Consider the following 16,630-nt stretch of genomic DNA (forward strand, 5'->3'; position numbering starts at 1 on the left):
AGTTGGCTTTGTCGTCTTCTAAATCTGCAACTCTTTTTCGGAGTCTAAGAATCATCTGCCGAGCTTTGAGTAAAGTAGATTTTGATTTAATCTTTGAAGAAGTTGTATCAGTTATATTTGAAGAAGAATTAGCTGTATCAGACACTTTAAAATCGGTCGTTGGAACATTACAAACGTTAGAAACATTGTTAATGCGACTATCAAATTTTTCAGTCTTATTCTCTTGACTGTCCCTCTCATAACTTAAGTATTTTTCATTACTCTCAACATCTTCAAAATCAAAAAATAATCTTTTACCGGATGGATACGTTACATCGCTTGGTCTTTTTCTGAGAATCGGAATTTTTTCTACGTCATTCACGCCGAAAGTTTGTTCACTATTTACAGCAAAACTTTGTTCGATATGGAAATCAACTGATACTTCGATGGGATTAATTTGAACGCCTTGACATTCGTTTAGCGATTCTGATGCCCCATCAGCATTATCTGACGAGACATCAGCATTACTAAATGATGCTGAAGACGCATTGTCAACTAAAGCCGTTGTTTCTGTAAGTAACATATTTTTTACTTTAGATCGCTGCTGTGTGTGTGCTACGTGATATTTTTGCATATAATTGTCATAAACAACTTTTGCTTCAGGAGCCTGCCAATGAATAGGAGTACTGTTCCGTTTTAAACCCTTTATTTTGCCGGTATTGTCTTTCACTAAATCAGCATCATTAATATGTCCGTCACAAATTCCCGCAGATCGCTTGGAAGACGGTGCCCAGAATTTCATTGCAGTGTTACCTGTTAGAAAAAATATTTCTGGCTGGTACAATCAGTTTCGATATTAAAAATTATTCTTGATTGATTGGATGGCGTCTATCATTTACTTAAATGATCGCCAATAATGTAAAAATATTATCTGAATATTTCAAGTATTTTTTATTATAAACGGAAAAATCCTACACTTGAAATTATTGTGGATTATATATCTACCCCATCCATGCCGTTCTTAAGCATAATTCTGCTTTTAACAACTTATGATGTACTATGAGGATTGTTACACTCAACTAACATTCTGGGAAAGATATTAATTAGTTTTAAGAAATTCGTTTTTGAAGTTATACTTCTATAGGCACGTTATGCGTGAGAGTAAATCAACGATTTCAGATTGACGACCTTGAGAAAATGTGTAACGGAAGTGGATTTTGCATGTTACTCCCTCTTCACCCCCCCCCCTTTGACGTACTTCCGGTTCCATTTGCACCATACAACACCTCAGCAAATAGTTTCATTATTAATTATTATTAATTTATGACGTTTACAATACATATATAATTGTTTATACGATTTTTACATATTTTTTCAACACTTTTAAGAATTAAAAAAAAAAATGTTTGTATACTGTAAATACAATAATTGATTTTTATTGCGTTTTATTCTTTCACAATTTTCACTATGAGATTAAGGTAATTTTGTGACTTAAGGACGTACATCACATAGTTAGCGGGAGAAAAGTTCTGAAAGATGAGAAGAGCGCAAATATATGCAGCAACACTGGCGGTTATTTTTCTCATATGGATGGACTAACATAAACTAACACACACGCTTTAACGCATACTTGACCCTTTCTTTCTTGCGTTATTAAAAAAATAACAACTTGTAAATCTATTTCAAAATTAAATAGGTTTATCTAAAAGTAATCATACGAAAAAAATTTGGAGATTTCTACAGATCATAATTATAAATGCAATTCTAAATTATTTTTCAATAAGGTTACATGTCATATTGAGATATGAAAAAAAAAAACATAAAAAAAAGGACACAGTTAGACAAGCTGCAAATTCCAATTCTGCGGTAAAAGAATGAAGCCATGGCGAGTGCACGTAAAAACTAATAACGTACAGAAATACACACGAAAACACACATATGTATTTGCCTTATCACCAAACTAATTTATATCTATAACTAAAAAATACCTGAGTTCGTAATCCAAACAGATTGTCGCTTCTTGTTGTCTGCAGGGAATCGACGCAACGTATGTCCATTGTGAGGGCCGTTGTGGCAGTGACAATTTTGGCACCTTGCATAAACGCTGTTTTTTTCCATTTTTCTGTTGTACTCGCTTCAACTATAACAAGTATATACAACGGCAGAAAAATGCTACATAATCGTAAAACACAGCAAAAAAATAGCAGGTACACTGAACGCATACATTGTGGAAAAAAAAAAAAAATGAATGTCAGAAAAGAAACGTAATTAATACTCTCCCTGCTAAGATAAATCTCCTATGACGAAGTATAAATATCTTGAAGTGATCGTTGCCAAAAACTGCACAACACTGTATACTAATTACTAAAAATTAGTGTCACGGTAATATATGATTAATGCAAGAAAACTCTCTAAGCAAGACTGATTTGCGCGATCGACAGCACCGTCAATCAGTATGATAAAAACAAAACAGACGCGGTTGAGAACAAAACAACAGCGCTGCGGGTAGTAACGCGCTAATACAGTTATATATATATATATATGTCTATGTAGATGGGTGTACTGTTTGATCATGCGCGCAACACAGCGCGTTGCGCGCACCGAGCAGATATGAAATGTCATATGCTTTTTTGAAATTGGCAAGAAATAACTGATAATGCTAATTTATTTTCTAGAAACTTAAATTATATACAGAATTAAAAAAGTGTTGAATAGTGCAATATAATATTAAATATTACTAATTTTAATAACTGGACAAATGTGTTTTTCTTTTTATAATTCAATGAATGATCAACTGCACTTGAAAATCTTGTACTTAATGCGACAAATGATTTTTTTAGCCGTGAATGGAAAAAAATTTTCTTGGATCGTATACTAATATTGAAAAAAAATAAAAAAATGTTTTTGGTCACTGGTCAAACAAAATACGTAAGTAATCATGAAAAAGAAGTGTTAAACCTTTTTAGTAATGTTGTAATAATAAAAAAAAAAATTTGCTCCGAGTGAGATTAGAACCCGCTGCCGCAAAACGAAATTGTACGCTCACGCAGCTCTAGCCACCTGAGCTATCGAAGCTCACGGTCAGAAGAGACTAAAAGTTACATATGTTTATCGTAAAGTTTCGAAGCTTAAGATTTAATTTAAGCTTTATCGCATTACTGCCGTTAAGCTATTATGTATTAATGGTGAAAAAGAAAAAATTAATTAAATAATAAAGATAGCGCAATGGGGCGTTTGGATGAATGCGTTCAGTATATTAGTAAATAATATTACTGAGCACAAAAAATATTTGAGCGTACAGTGTCGTTGTGGTGAATGCCTTCATTTATTATTCAATAATTTCACTTATCGTAAAAGTGAAGAACAATTGAGCGCACCGCATTATTTGGATAAAGGCGTTCGTTTATTAATAAAGCATAATAATATGTTAATTGCGTTGAGCTTGTCATTTTTTAAAAAATGAAAAAAAAAAATTGCTAATAACCTGACAATTATGTTTTTGTTTATTATAGTTGAACGAATGATCAACTGCATTTAAAAAGCTTATCTTTCTTTCAGGGAGGAAAAGCGAGAAAAGTAATACGCGCAGCTCTTTTCCGTATTAGCAGTGTACAACTACAGCTATAGATATGTAGCCCGTTGTATACATATAGGTTTAGCTTCTCCTCCTCCATCTCCATCTCCATCACCGATGCACACATTTGGATTCTCATGTCTCCCTCACTGATCTCCCCTTACCTCTCCCCGCGAGCCGAGCCTACAAGCCGCCAGCCAATAGAAAACATGTGCACGGTTCCTCTGCTGGCCACGATACAGTCTGCTACACAGCCGAAAGTAAATTAAAACCTAACCTAAAACCCAAATACGCAATATTAATATTATATAGCTTTAGTTTATCTGTATATGTATAAATACGTCATAAGAATTAATATCGTTTTGATGCATATACAACTAGCCTGTGGTGTATACAAATCAAAATTAAGCCATAAACACTTTTACGTTTTGTGTGTTTCTAATACATTATGTTGTTTTGTGTACATACACTACAAAACTGAACTTAAAATAGTTATTCAATACATATATATTTTGTACAGTTCATTAAATGACAAATAAAACTTCCTGGAGTATGCACTTCCTGAATGGCTTGCTTACACTGTACTTCCGGCAGTGTAGCAGACTGTATGTGGCGGCAGTGTAACTATAGCAGACGAGCCAAGCCAAAACGGCCTGGCACAATGCTGTTTTAGTATTGCAGCAACTACCACTAGCCGAACCGCTGAAACGGCGGTGGTGTGTTCAGCCAAAACGTAGAGAATTTTTTTCAGTGCTAGGCCGCCTAGGTATAGGTACAAGCTAGACCCCCACTAAGCTTTCCGATCGGGCGTGATTCAAGATCGTTCTCCAATAACTTTTTGGCAACTTAAACATGACATACGATATTATAAGACACTATAAAGTTGCCGGTGAGTTGTCGGAAAAAAATACTAAAAACTGGAACACACGCTGAGTAGTAACTCTACTTATATCTTTTTTTTATATTATAGTGTACTAAGTACTGAGTAGTACCATAGACATATAAAGAATAGACTGCTTATTAGTAGCCGGGGCAGTGAAGCTCGCGTAGAAAGAGAGAGAAGACGAGGGCAGTCAGTCTTTCTCTCTCGCACACTCGGGGCGGGGGGCGCGAGGCAGACGGATGGAGAATGGGCACAGTTACATATATATGTAAACACATATATGTATGCATGATGTTTGTTTACTCAGTAGCAGACGATGCAGTGCAGGTCATATAGGTTGATGCATGATACAGCTGAGCAATTCTCAGGATAGTTTTAATTATAAATATTTTGGAAGCAAGTTAATTATTTTGTACAATAGTAAAATTATGTATAGTATGTACAGCAGAGCAAAGTTCAGCTAATAGCAACCGATCTTTTCATAAGTAAGTTACTTAAAGTCTTCCGATGACTTAAAGAATTAGGTATTTTATAAGATGCAACTGAAAATAAAAATATAATTTTCGAGGATTCCAAAAGATGAACAAAGAAAAAAGAATGGTTACAAAGTGTTGGTCGAGAATCTTGCTATACAGTGGTGCTGTAATATGCAGCGACCATTTCTCTTCAGATGATTTTTTTAACACTATCTGTAAGACAGTCGAAAGGGTTCTAAGAATGTATAAGAATAATCTGTTTACAGAAAAAAAGATCATAGATTTTCTGATTAGTAAATGTTTCAGACAACTGCCAAGAACACTTTTTAATGATGGAGATCACATATACGATCAGCTAGCAATGTTTGATCATAGAACACAAATTATGAAGATTATATTAGATAAATTCTTCAATTTACGTATCCACCACGAGTGCTCGCGATACAAGGATGAAATGAAAAGAATCAGGATGAAAAATAACAAAATTACATTGTTTTCTGGTCAATAGTGTACATTAATAAATTATACAAAACTTTAATTTTTAATTTTTCTTTGAAATTATTTAAAAATCAATTATCATCTACGCATTGGGGTAATTTGAGAAATAAGATATATTTATTTTGTTGACATGAATGAATTAAAGCACGTATAATACAGCTGTCGCCTGTGCACTGCATCGTCTGCTACTGAGTAAACAAACATTATGCATTTATATATATGTTTACATATATATGCAACTGTGCCCCTTCTCCGTCCGTCTGCCTTCCGCCCCCACTCCCCGAGTGTGCGAGAGAGAAATACTAATTGCCCTCGTCTTCTCTCTCTTTCTACGCGAGCTTCACTGCCCCGGCTGCTAATAAGCAGTCTATTCATTATATGTCTATGAGTAGTACTGACACTGCTGATCCCATCTGGATTATGTGTGGCAACCCAGCCGAAACACCCAGCGTCATCTTCCAGACGCAAGCAGAAGCTCTTAACTCGAGAGCCCTTCTAGAGCAGGTTCAATCACTGGTGCGCACGCGGCGCAAGCTGTTCCCATCTCTCTTCAACCTCAGGACAACGGACCGCTTCAGCTATGGCGTTGGAGAGGAGAGCAGCGGCCGTTCTCTTGTGCTTTAGAGCTCGAGGAGCCAAGTTGGCCAGCGCGCAAGGCCTCTCCGCCGAGCCCAGCATGAGTGCCAAGCACTTTCACACTTTAAGCAACACTTCCAAGTTAATCCCTTTTAATCAAAGAAATCCTATGTAATAAATAGAGTTTAAGACGTTGATAAGTTTAATATAAAGGTTGCAACCAATTCAGTCTACTTATTTCTCCTCACACCTGCTCCTGCTCATACCTCACGAGTTCCCCTAAATATGTACACTTCTATATCTATAACGCACAAGAGCTAAAGAGCAAGAGCAAGAGCGGCGTGTGGTCGGCTGTGTCCAAATAGGTACAATAACATTATTATACCTCTATGACTGTGTCACTGTGTGCTTTACGTTCTTGGCGATATGGATATAATAGACCGTGAGGCGAGCTTAAAAAAGCATGTCATACGAAACCACTTAGAACTTTTTTTTTAGTTAGTTTATAGTGGTAGTAATTGATAATGCCATGTCTGGCAGTCAGCGGCGGGGGCGTTTAATTTGTGCACATTTTTAAAGTGGACGAAAATTATGGTTTTTACCAACGACACGAAACCAGTTAAAAATTTTTTTTTTATTTGTTTGTAACATGCAAGTTACAATAAATTTATGCCAGACATCGTAGATGGGGGCATTCTTCCCGCCAGACCGCCCGCAACAGGACGATTTTGGAGAAATTTCTGCGTAATACGAAACCGGTTCAAATTTTAATATGGTGTTTTTAAATTATTATTATTTATAAGTATAAATACGCCAGACACGTGCAGTAGGGCTAAAAAGCTACCAGACAGCCCGAAACAGGGAAGATTTGACCGCTATCTCCGGGTACTACGAAACCACTTGATTTTTAGAGTACATCCTAATTGTATACGTTGTACATTTAATTTTTCTAGTGCCAGACACAATACAGTGGGGCCATTTTATTTTTAAGAATATTTTATACTCCAAGAACCATCGATAAAGCTGCTTTTTCGTGCTGGCCCACGTACACTAACCAGATATTGATTAGTTCCCCGCGAAATTGAAATTCTGCTATTTATTCAAAACATTCCAATAAAAGTATCAATTTTAACGACGAAGTAAAAATTTTGCAATAAATCACTTGGCAAATTTATAACTATTTTTGAATTGTCGATATCGTTTAGGTAAAGTAGTTAAAGCATTTTCATTTCGTGAGAAAAGTGTGCGATGTGCTTATGTACAAAATAAACATTATACATTGAGCGGTAAACTACGCGATACCAAAAACATAAACACTGACAGAGGACAAAAAGAGGAGAAGAGAAAGAATGAAAAGAAGAAGAAGAACAAGTGACTAGATACAGAGAGAATAAGAGAAATAGAGATTGCTGATTCATGTATAAACAGCGTGCGTGCGAGTGTGCTTCTACAAAGTTTTCGAGGAAAAAGAACGTCGTAGAAGAAATGAGAATTCTGTAGAGTACTCTATAGGTAGACCAACCGAGAAACTTCTGAATTAGAAAGTTGTTGGAGAAGAAGGCGTTTTTGATATTTTATGTAATTTGACCTGCTGATTACGATAAAAATGAATAAAAAATTTTTCGAGTCGTGGATCAATATTGAAATCGCATTTGAAATTTTATTTTGCTTATATCTCAGTAACGATAAGAGCTATAGTAAAAATATAAATAACAGCGTATAGAGCGGAAAAATACCTATCAATTTGGTCTATTTGAATTATTTAGACAAGCACAAAATTTTGAGAAAAAAAAATTGTAAAGAAGATTTTGTACTTAACTTGTAAGAGTAAGTGAGACAGAGAGAGCGACCGAGTCCCCTGCACCCAGCAGTGTCCCCCACTACTCCACCGACAGTAGCAGCGAAGGAGAGAGAGAACCAGAGATAATGTGAGTGTTTGTATGTGTGGCTGCTGCACACGTGCACACACGGCAACACGGCTTATCCAACGGTGAAAGAAGCACCAACTCACTCAATCCACTGAAATATCATTTGAACCTTCTTGTATGCCTATACAGATTTTTTAGACGACCGGCTCACACGTTTTTAAAGTAGCCACAAAAAATTGATAATGGAAACTGTTTTTTCCTTTATATATGGATTTTTTTCACTATTTTGATAATTTCCTGTCGATTAAGCATAAGCTTCGTATGAAATTTTTTTAATGAAAATCCGTTTTTTTTTATCATTTACTATTTTTATTGACTACTAATTATTTTGAAAATTGTACATAAGATAAAGTTTGAATGGACAAAAGTGACTTTTATGAAATAAACTCATGAAAAGTAACTGAAAATCAAAATAATTTTAAACAGGTAAAACTGGAATTTTTATGTAGAATTTTAAAAGATGCACAGCTTGATGTATTTCAGAATTTTGAGTACTCTATGCTCAACATTACATAAAAATGCAACGATACAATAAATTATAACGCGTACAAGAACTATTATTTTGTTTTTCAAAAATCAAAACTTGAGATTTCAGCATGATCCAGTTTAATTTGTATATTATACCTAAATTATGCCCAAATTAAAATAAAAAATTTAAAACACGAGGTAATGCACAACAAACTATTTATATAATAATCTCACTATTATAAAAAAAACATACTCATAATTTGGGCCTAAGAACTATGTTGAAAATATTTTTCTGCAGAAAATTTAAAAAAACTGAAAATTTTTGAATCAATCCACAATCATTGAAAAAGTTGGTTATGTTACATATAATTTTGGTTAAAACGCGCATAAAAAAAATCGATTGCGACTGTCAATTTTTTTTTCCATGTTTTCATATATCATCTTTAGAAATAAACAAGAATTGTAGTTTATTAGCCAGTACACTTATGTATAAATAGTTAATAGTTTAGCATTCGTTGAAACGTTTTTCCATTTTCTTAACCAAAAATTAACAATTCTACAAAATAATACGGACAAGTAAAAATATTTTTTTTCTCTACAGGATATTTAAAAGCATCGAGTATTGCCGGTTTCAAAATCGCACCCCTGCAGCCAGCCAACGACGAGCAGAGATTATTTACAGGGCAGTGCAAGGGAAAAAGTACTGTTTATTCATAATGGTTCCATAAATATATACAAATTAAACTGGATCATGCTGAAATCTCAAGTTTTGATTTTTGAAAAACAAAATTATAGTTCTTGTACGCGTTATAATTTATTGTATCGTTGCATTTTTATATAATGTTGAGCATAGAGTATTCAAAATTCCGAAATACATCAAGCTGTGCATCTTTTAAAATTCTATATAAATAATCCAGTTTTACCTGTTTAAAATTATTTTGATTTTCAGTTACTTTTCATGAGTTTATTTCATAAAAAGACACTTTTGTCCATTCAAACTTTATCTTATGTACAATTTTCAAAATAATATGTAGTCAATAAAAATAGTAAATGATGAAAGAAAACGGATTTTCATTAAAAAAATTTCATACTAAGCTTATGCTTAATCGACAGGAAATTATCAAAATCGTGAGAAAAATCCATATATAAAGGAAAAAACAGTTTTCATTATCAATTTTTTGTGGCTACTTTAAAAACGTGTGAGCCGGTCGTCTAAAAAATCTGTATAGGCATACAAGAAGGTTCAAACGATATTTCAGTGGATTGAGTGAGTTGGTGCTTCTTTCACCGTTGGATAAGCCGTGTTGCCGTGTGTGCACGTGTGCAGTAGCCACACATACAAACACTCACATTATCTCTGGTTCTCTCTCTCCTTCGCTGCTACTGTCGGTGGAGTAGTGGGGGACACTGCTGGGTGCAGGGGACTCGGTCGCTCTCCCTGTCTCACTTACTCTTACAAGTTAAGTACAAAATCTTCTTTACATTTTTTTTTCTCGAAATTTTGTGCTTGTCTAAATAATTCAAATAGACCAAATTGATAGGTATTTTTCCGCTCTATACGCTGTTATTTATATTTTTACTATAGCTCTTATCGTTACTGAGATATAAGCAAAATAAAATTTTAAATGCGATTTTAATATTTATCCACGACTCGAAAAATTTTTTATTTATTTTAATGTAATCAGCTGGTCAAATTACATAAAATATCAAAAACGCCTTCTTCTCCAACAACTTTCTAATTCAGAAGTTTCTCGGTTGGTCTAAGGTGGTCCTCAACAAACAAGGCCGAGTAATTTTGCAGCAGAGTTAAGAAACGAAAAATTCAAAGTAGCTATAGTAAATTTTTTTATTGACGAATGGGCTTCCGAAAGTGCAGCAAGAATCACACAAAATAAACATGTCCATCTTACTTTTGATAAATGCTACAAGTATCAAGTTTTACGTGGACGGGTAGTTCGGACCGTGATTGAAGACCACATGACTGGCCATGAGGAAGCAGACACCAAAATGGTTTATCATGTATGTCAAGTTATTGGAAAGAAAAACATCGTCATACGCACTATAAGCGATACAGATGTAGTAGTTATCATGCTTGGCAACATGCACAACATGATAAGTGATTCTTACATTTGGATTTTATTCGGTACAGGTAATTTACAATTTTTTATTGAATTTAACACATAAGCGCCCGCGGGGACGATTTTCCACACCAAAGTTCAGAGAGTCACGGTATGCAGAATTCGAGCGAAAAAATCGTTTACTTGGGCGCTACTGGATCACCATACACCGTTTTCAACGATAACAGTTTTTTAATGTGACAAATAATAGGTACTCACGAAAGGTATATTGATGTCAAAGAAGTCTGCGAACGCATGGGACGCAAAATGTGTAAGGCATTGCCGGCATTTCATGCGTTTACCGGGTGCGATCAGAACCCTGCATTCTATCGGCAAGGGAAAAGTAAGCCCTTACACATTTTAAGAAAAAATCCTCAATTCATGAGAGCTTTCAGTGACATCAATGGCTTTGATTGTTTCCATCTTTTTCAACAGTTTGTGTGCAGGTAATTTTATTCAATTCGTCAATATTTTTATTGATGATAATTTTAAGTGGAAAAGAAAACAATGTAACATATACTATCTCTATTCAAAATTCAAAACTCTTTCCAGAATGTATTCATTAAAGGGTATCGACGATGTTGACGACGGAAGGCTGGTTATCTTTCAAAAATCCTATAATTTCAAAAACATCAACGATTCATTTTTAAAATCAATCAAAGCCTGTGACGCGTCGTCTTTTCCACCGTCGAAACAAGAACTACTGCAGCACGTTCTGCGAACGAAATACATCAGTAGTATTTGGTGCAATGCCTATTTAAGACAACCCTCAAAATTACATCCGGAGAACTGCGGATGGGTCTTAAACGGTGCAGAATATGATTTCAATTGGTTTGAGGGTCATATGCTACCCAGAACGATCGCGGATGTAATAATAGATAATCCGGAGTCGGTCACTGTTGACGGTGTTTATAAAAAATTTTAATTTCAAATTGTATATTCCTTTTCATAGTCTTTCTACAACGATCTTTTTTTTTTTTTTAGAAACTTCTGAGGAAGCCGAAATCAGTAGCGTCGATTCGGGTGAGGAGATGGACGACAGTGGAAGTAACAGCGAAGACGAGAACAACTTTTTGTAATTACATGAAGGAGTCAGAGTAACTTAGTGTAATGATATTTTACTTCTTCTGGCGACTTTATTTACGAATGTGGCGAGTGTCATGTTTTAAAATAATTTTTCGAAATACTAAGTAGCGATAAGTCGATTTTTCCTTTTTTTTTTTTAAACAATTTCAATAAATCGCACGCAAAACATGTCTTATTATAATTTTATAATTTTTTTTTTTTAATTATGTTACTAGTAAAACTGCATTCTCTAGAGTCTTACATGAGTGTGTCGTGTACTGGTTATAATTTGTTACATTTGATCCCACCTGCTTTCAAGATATATCAAACGTTTAAATAAAGTATTATTTATAAATTGTACAGCTATTTGTTACTTTAATAGTTAGTCCTTACCACCTCTACAGAGCCGGATTATAGGGTAGGCAAAGTAGGCACTGCCTATGGGCCCCCACCAATAAAAGGCCCCCACCAACCGCCACCAACGACAAAAGAAAAAATTTTTTTTAATAAAATAAATAAAATAAATGACCATGAGTAAGCGACTTAACCCCAACAGTAACAACTAGTAGAAACCACAGGCGAGCGACGGAACCCCACCAATTAGTTAGAGAATCTTAAAGTACAAGCGAGTATTTTGTCCAAAGCTTTGTTCTGTGTGTATTTTATTGAATTTATAAAATTAATGAATTAAATTTTTGTAAATTATTTTTATAAATTAAATAAATCAATTTAATTTATAAAAATAATAAATACAAGTGATGTATTATTAAAATTTTTTTTAGTAATTCATAGAAAACAGTACTACAAAAATTTAACGACTCAATTATATTATTTTATAAATAAATTATTCATCTAAAATACTTAATAATGTAGATAAAATAATGTTTAAACGTAAAATGCGCTCTTCTGATTTTTTCACATGGTTTTTGTTAATTCATAACATAAATGTGACAAGATAATAATAATACTTTATATTGTCTGATTTATCTGATTGAAAGCGATCAGTATTTCAAACAAGATTGAACTTGTAGGTATAATAGTTAGATACATTTTTGGTTTTAAGATATATTTTCCGCGGGCATTTAAAGGAGTGGCATCACTACCTTACCGATCTTAGGTAACGTATCGATAGAATTAGATCTTCTTGTTGTAGTAAAGCATTGAAAAGTGATCCCTGCAGAAGTTTTCTCTAGTACTTTCTCTCAGAGATTCTTTTTCTCACGTTGTACTTACCTACAGTTTTTATTTCTGTACAAGTTTCGTTTTTGTCCCTTGTCCGTACAAGTTACAAGTTCTGTTACTAGAAAAACTGTAAAAAGTATATAATTTTAGGTACAAAAATTTAACAATGATGTAATTTGTTTTGTAAACAAAATAACCTCGAAATTATAATTGCAAATAATAAATTACTTTTAAAAAGCACGTAATATTTAATTTTCTAAGACGTAAGTTTTTCATTAAAAGTTTTTTTCGTTTGATACATCATATCATATTTATTAATCAAGTGTTTCAAATTAAAATTCAGCCTACACATAGAAGAATCATGTGTGATAGATCAATCGATCGTCATAAATCAAAGCGTATTTACAAATCTGGTCACGAAAAGTTGAAAGAGAAACAAGAAAAACAAAAAAAACAAGACGATGTCATATCACGAACACCTAAAATGACAAGTTTTTTTTTCACTCAAGAAAGAAGCATAGAACTCGATGAAGTACAAGTGGGTTCTTCAAGCACCAGTAAAGAGGTAAATAGAAGAAAAAAAACAAATATATAGGGAATTTGTAACAAGGTGTCTTAACTTTTTTGAAAAAATCAATTTACTTCATGAATACATCGGCCTAAGCTTAAGCTGTAGCTCAGTCTGATTTTTCGTTCTTGTAAAAGATGTGTTGGGGGACTGCTTTAGGGTGAACTAACAAGCATTTTTTGTATCGACTTCAAGAAAATCCGAGCAATTTGACTTAATTCTAGTTAAATCTAGTCGAGTCAGCCGATCATTATCTTTTTTTTTTTACGGGTATTTTAAAGTTTATTTTTAGACGAAGACGATTCATCAAAATCTTGCATTTACCATTTCATTGCAATTAATTAAAATAAAATGAAAATAATGAAAAAGCTTTTTCTAACCGACGTATTGTTTCTACCTGTTATTAGCTCAACATAAAAAAACGACCAGCTGACTCAACTAAAATTAATTGGAATCGCTCAGAACTGCTTGGAGTTGCGACTTAAAGAACGCGCGATATTGCGCGGCAGGAGCTGTTTCGAGCTGTTCGGGTTCGGCTCAAAACAGTCTCCGAACAAGCTAATGATTGTGTCGTTTCATTGTCAACTCGTCCAGCTTAATTCATTATAATTCAATAACGATTTTTTTTTATTTATTACAAAACTTGATAACCTTTTACCAAGTGACTCAACTTATTCAACCTATCACCCCTATACAGCACAATAGCACATATTTTTAATACCTTACTCGAAAATATTAAAAGTTGTAACGTTTGTCATTTAACCTGACAATATTATCCTTAGTACAAAATTCACATCCAATTTTTAATTTTTTGGGCTAATTGTCTTCCTTCAATGAATTCATCAGGAGTCACCAGGGTAAGTTTTTGCAACATTTTCCCTGGTGACTCCCCATGAATTTATTAAAGAAAGATGAGGCCAAAAAATTGAAAATTAAATGTGAATTAAAAAGGTTTCAGGTAATTTGTTGAATTTTTCCTGAAGTTTATCAGAAAAATTGAATAAAATCTTATCCACAAAATCGCATAATTTTCAGTACCAATCATATTATTGTCACGTGAAATTAAGGTTTTTATAATTTTTAATACAAATAAATTTTCTAGTAAAATATTGAAAATATGTACGTATAATAAAATGTCAATACAAATATATAGGAATGATAGACTGCCTTAAAAAATGTCACGCTGACACGCTTGATCTTTTCAGACTTTTATTCATCGATCGTTTTCCTGAAACTGGTATATTCTAGTTTTGCCATGAATTTCCGAAAAAAATGAAATATTTATACAATACCCTCTAGTAGTCTTTTAATTTAATTATTGATTATAATTACTTTACAAATATACTTTTAAGGTCCAACTAGAAGTGATAGAAAACGATCGAACAGAGAAAGAACAAGAGGAAACAAATCTGTTTGATAGTGAGAACAATGAGTTCAGTGGAAATAAGAGAGAAAGAAACAGTCGTCAACAACCATCGAAAGTTACACCAAATAGCTTTGAAGTGCTTCAAAATTATGAGAATATAGTTAAAGCCGACCGTGACGCTACAATCGATTTGTCAAAGTTTGATTTAGATATCTCTGAGTGGCATGAACACAATATAAGTGAATTGATTGATTATTGGATAAAAAAAGGAAGCTCCGAAATTCAATACAACAACTCAGACTTATTGAATCGTAACTCATTTATACAAAAAGACATACATAGTTCTAGAAAATGAACTTCGTCAATGTTTGAGAGAAATATTAAGAATGGAGACTCAATTAAAAGGACATGGTTATGTTTCTCTCCTGTAACCGGAAAATTATATTGTTTCCACTGCATAATTTTTAATTTAATGCAATCACAGTTTACTCGTGAAGGGTATTGTGATTGGAAAAATGCCCACCATCGCCTACATGAGCATGAAAAATCACAAGCTCATTTAGACGCAGTTTATGCATTTACAATGAGAGCTTCTTCTCTTGATTTGATACGTGACGATTTAAAAAAACAGATAGGAAATGAAAAAAATTATTGGCGTCGAGTTTTAAAAAGAGTTATTGACGTAATTATTTTTTTAGCCAAGCGAAATCTTCCTTTTCAAGGAGAAAGTGAAGTTATAGGTATGCCTAATAACGGAAACTTTTTAGGTATTATTGAACTACTAGTTAAATATGACGATTTTTTATCAGCTCATTTACAAAAGTTCGCCAACTGCGGGAAAGGAAAAGTAAATTATTTGTCTTCGACGATTTGTAACGAGTTGATAGAAATTATTAATGAAAAATTAATGAAAGAAATTGTTACTAGTATAAAAAAATCGAAATACTTTTCGATTTCAGTTGATTCAACAACAGACGTAGGTCATACTAACCAATTATGTTTAACTATTCGTTACATTGAAAACGACGAACCAGTGGAAAGGTTCCTAATATTTTTGCAAAATAAGGGCTACAAAGCTATAAATATGTTCGATGCTATTAAGACATTTTTAAACTCTCATAATTTAGATTTACAAAATTGTCGTGGACAGTCGTACGACAACGCATCTGTTATGAGCGGACAGTATAATGGTTAAAAAGCGTTCGTAGATCGTGAAAATCAATTAGCTTTGTGGATACCTTGTTTTGCTCATTCTTTGAATTTAATCGGTACAGCTGCTATGACGTGTTGTTTAGAGGCAACAAAATTTTTTAATATTTTTGAAAGTATTTATACTTTTTTTACGGACTCTTCCGACCGCTATCATGTTTTATCTGAAAAATTAAAAAAAAGTTCAAAAGGTAAAGATCGAGTGCTAATTCCTAAAAGAGTAAGTTCGACAAGATGGGAATCTCGAGCTGAAGCAGTACGATCGTTTTCTAAGGGTTTTGATGCATACAGGACTATTTTACAAGAACTCTCACAGGATAACGTTGAAGCAAAAGGTTTGTATAAATATCTTACGAGATTAGAAACTAGCATATATATCTTTTTTGGAATGATATTCTGGAGCGAGTTCAAGCGAGTAGTCTCAAGTTACAAAGCTGTGATACAGATTTAAACACGTCCATAGCTCTTTGAAAATCTCTGAAATCTTTTATAGAATCCTCAAGAGACAATTTCGATAATTTCGAGGAATTGGGAAAAAAATGTCTGAAAATAATGAGTATGAGTCAAAACAAAAAAGAGTACGCAAACAAAACGTAAGAAAAAATCCTCTTGATTACGGAAGATCTGAAGGCATTCAGTTGAGTGGTTCACAACAATTTAGAGTTGAGTCTTACATTCCTGTTATTGATCAAATACTTGCATCATTAAATCAAAAGAATTAGAGTTCTATGAAAATGACTT

This window comes from Copidosoma floridanum, unplaced genomic scaffold, assembly GCF_036245765.1.
Source record: "Copidosoma floridanum isolate Cflo_tuat_1 unplaced genomic scaffold, Cflo_Japanese_pri ptg000004l, whole genome shotgun sequence".
In the NCBI taxonomy this organism is placed as follows: domain Eukaryota; kingdom Metazoa; phylum Arthropoda; class Insecta; order Hymenoptera; family Encyrtidae; genus Copidosoma; species Copidosoma floridanum.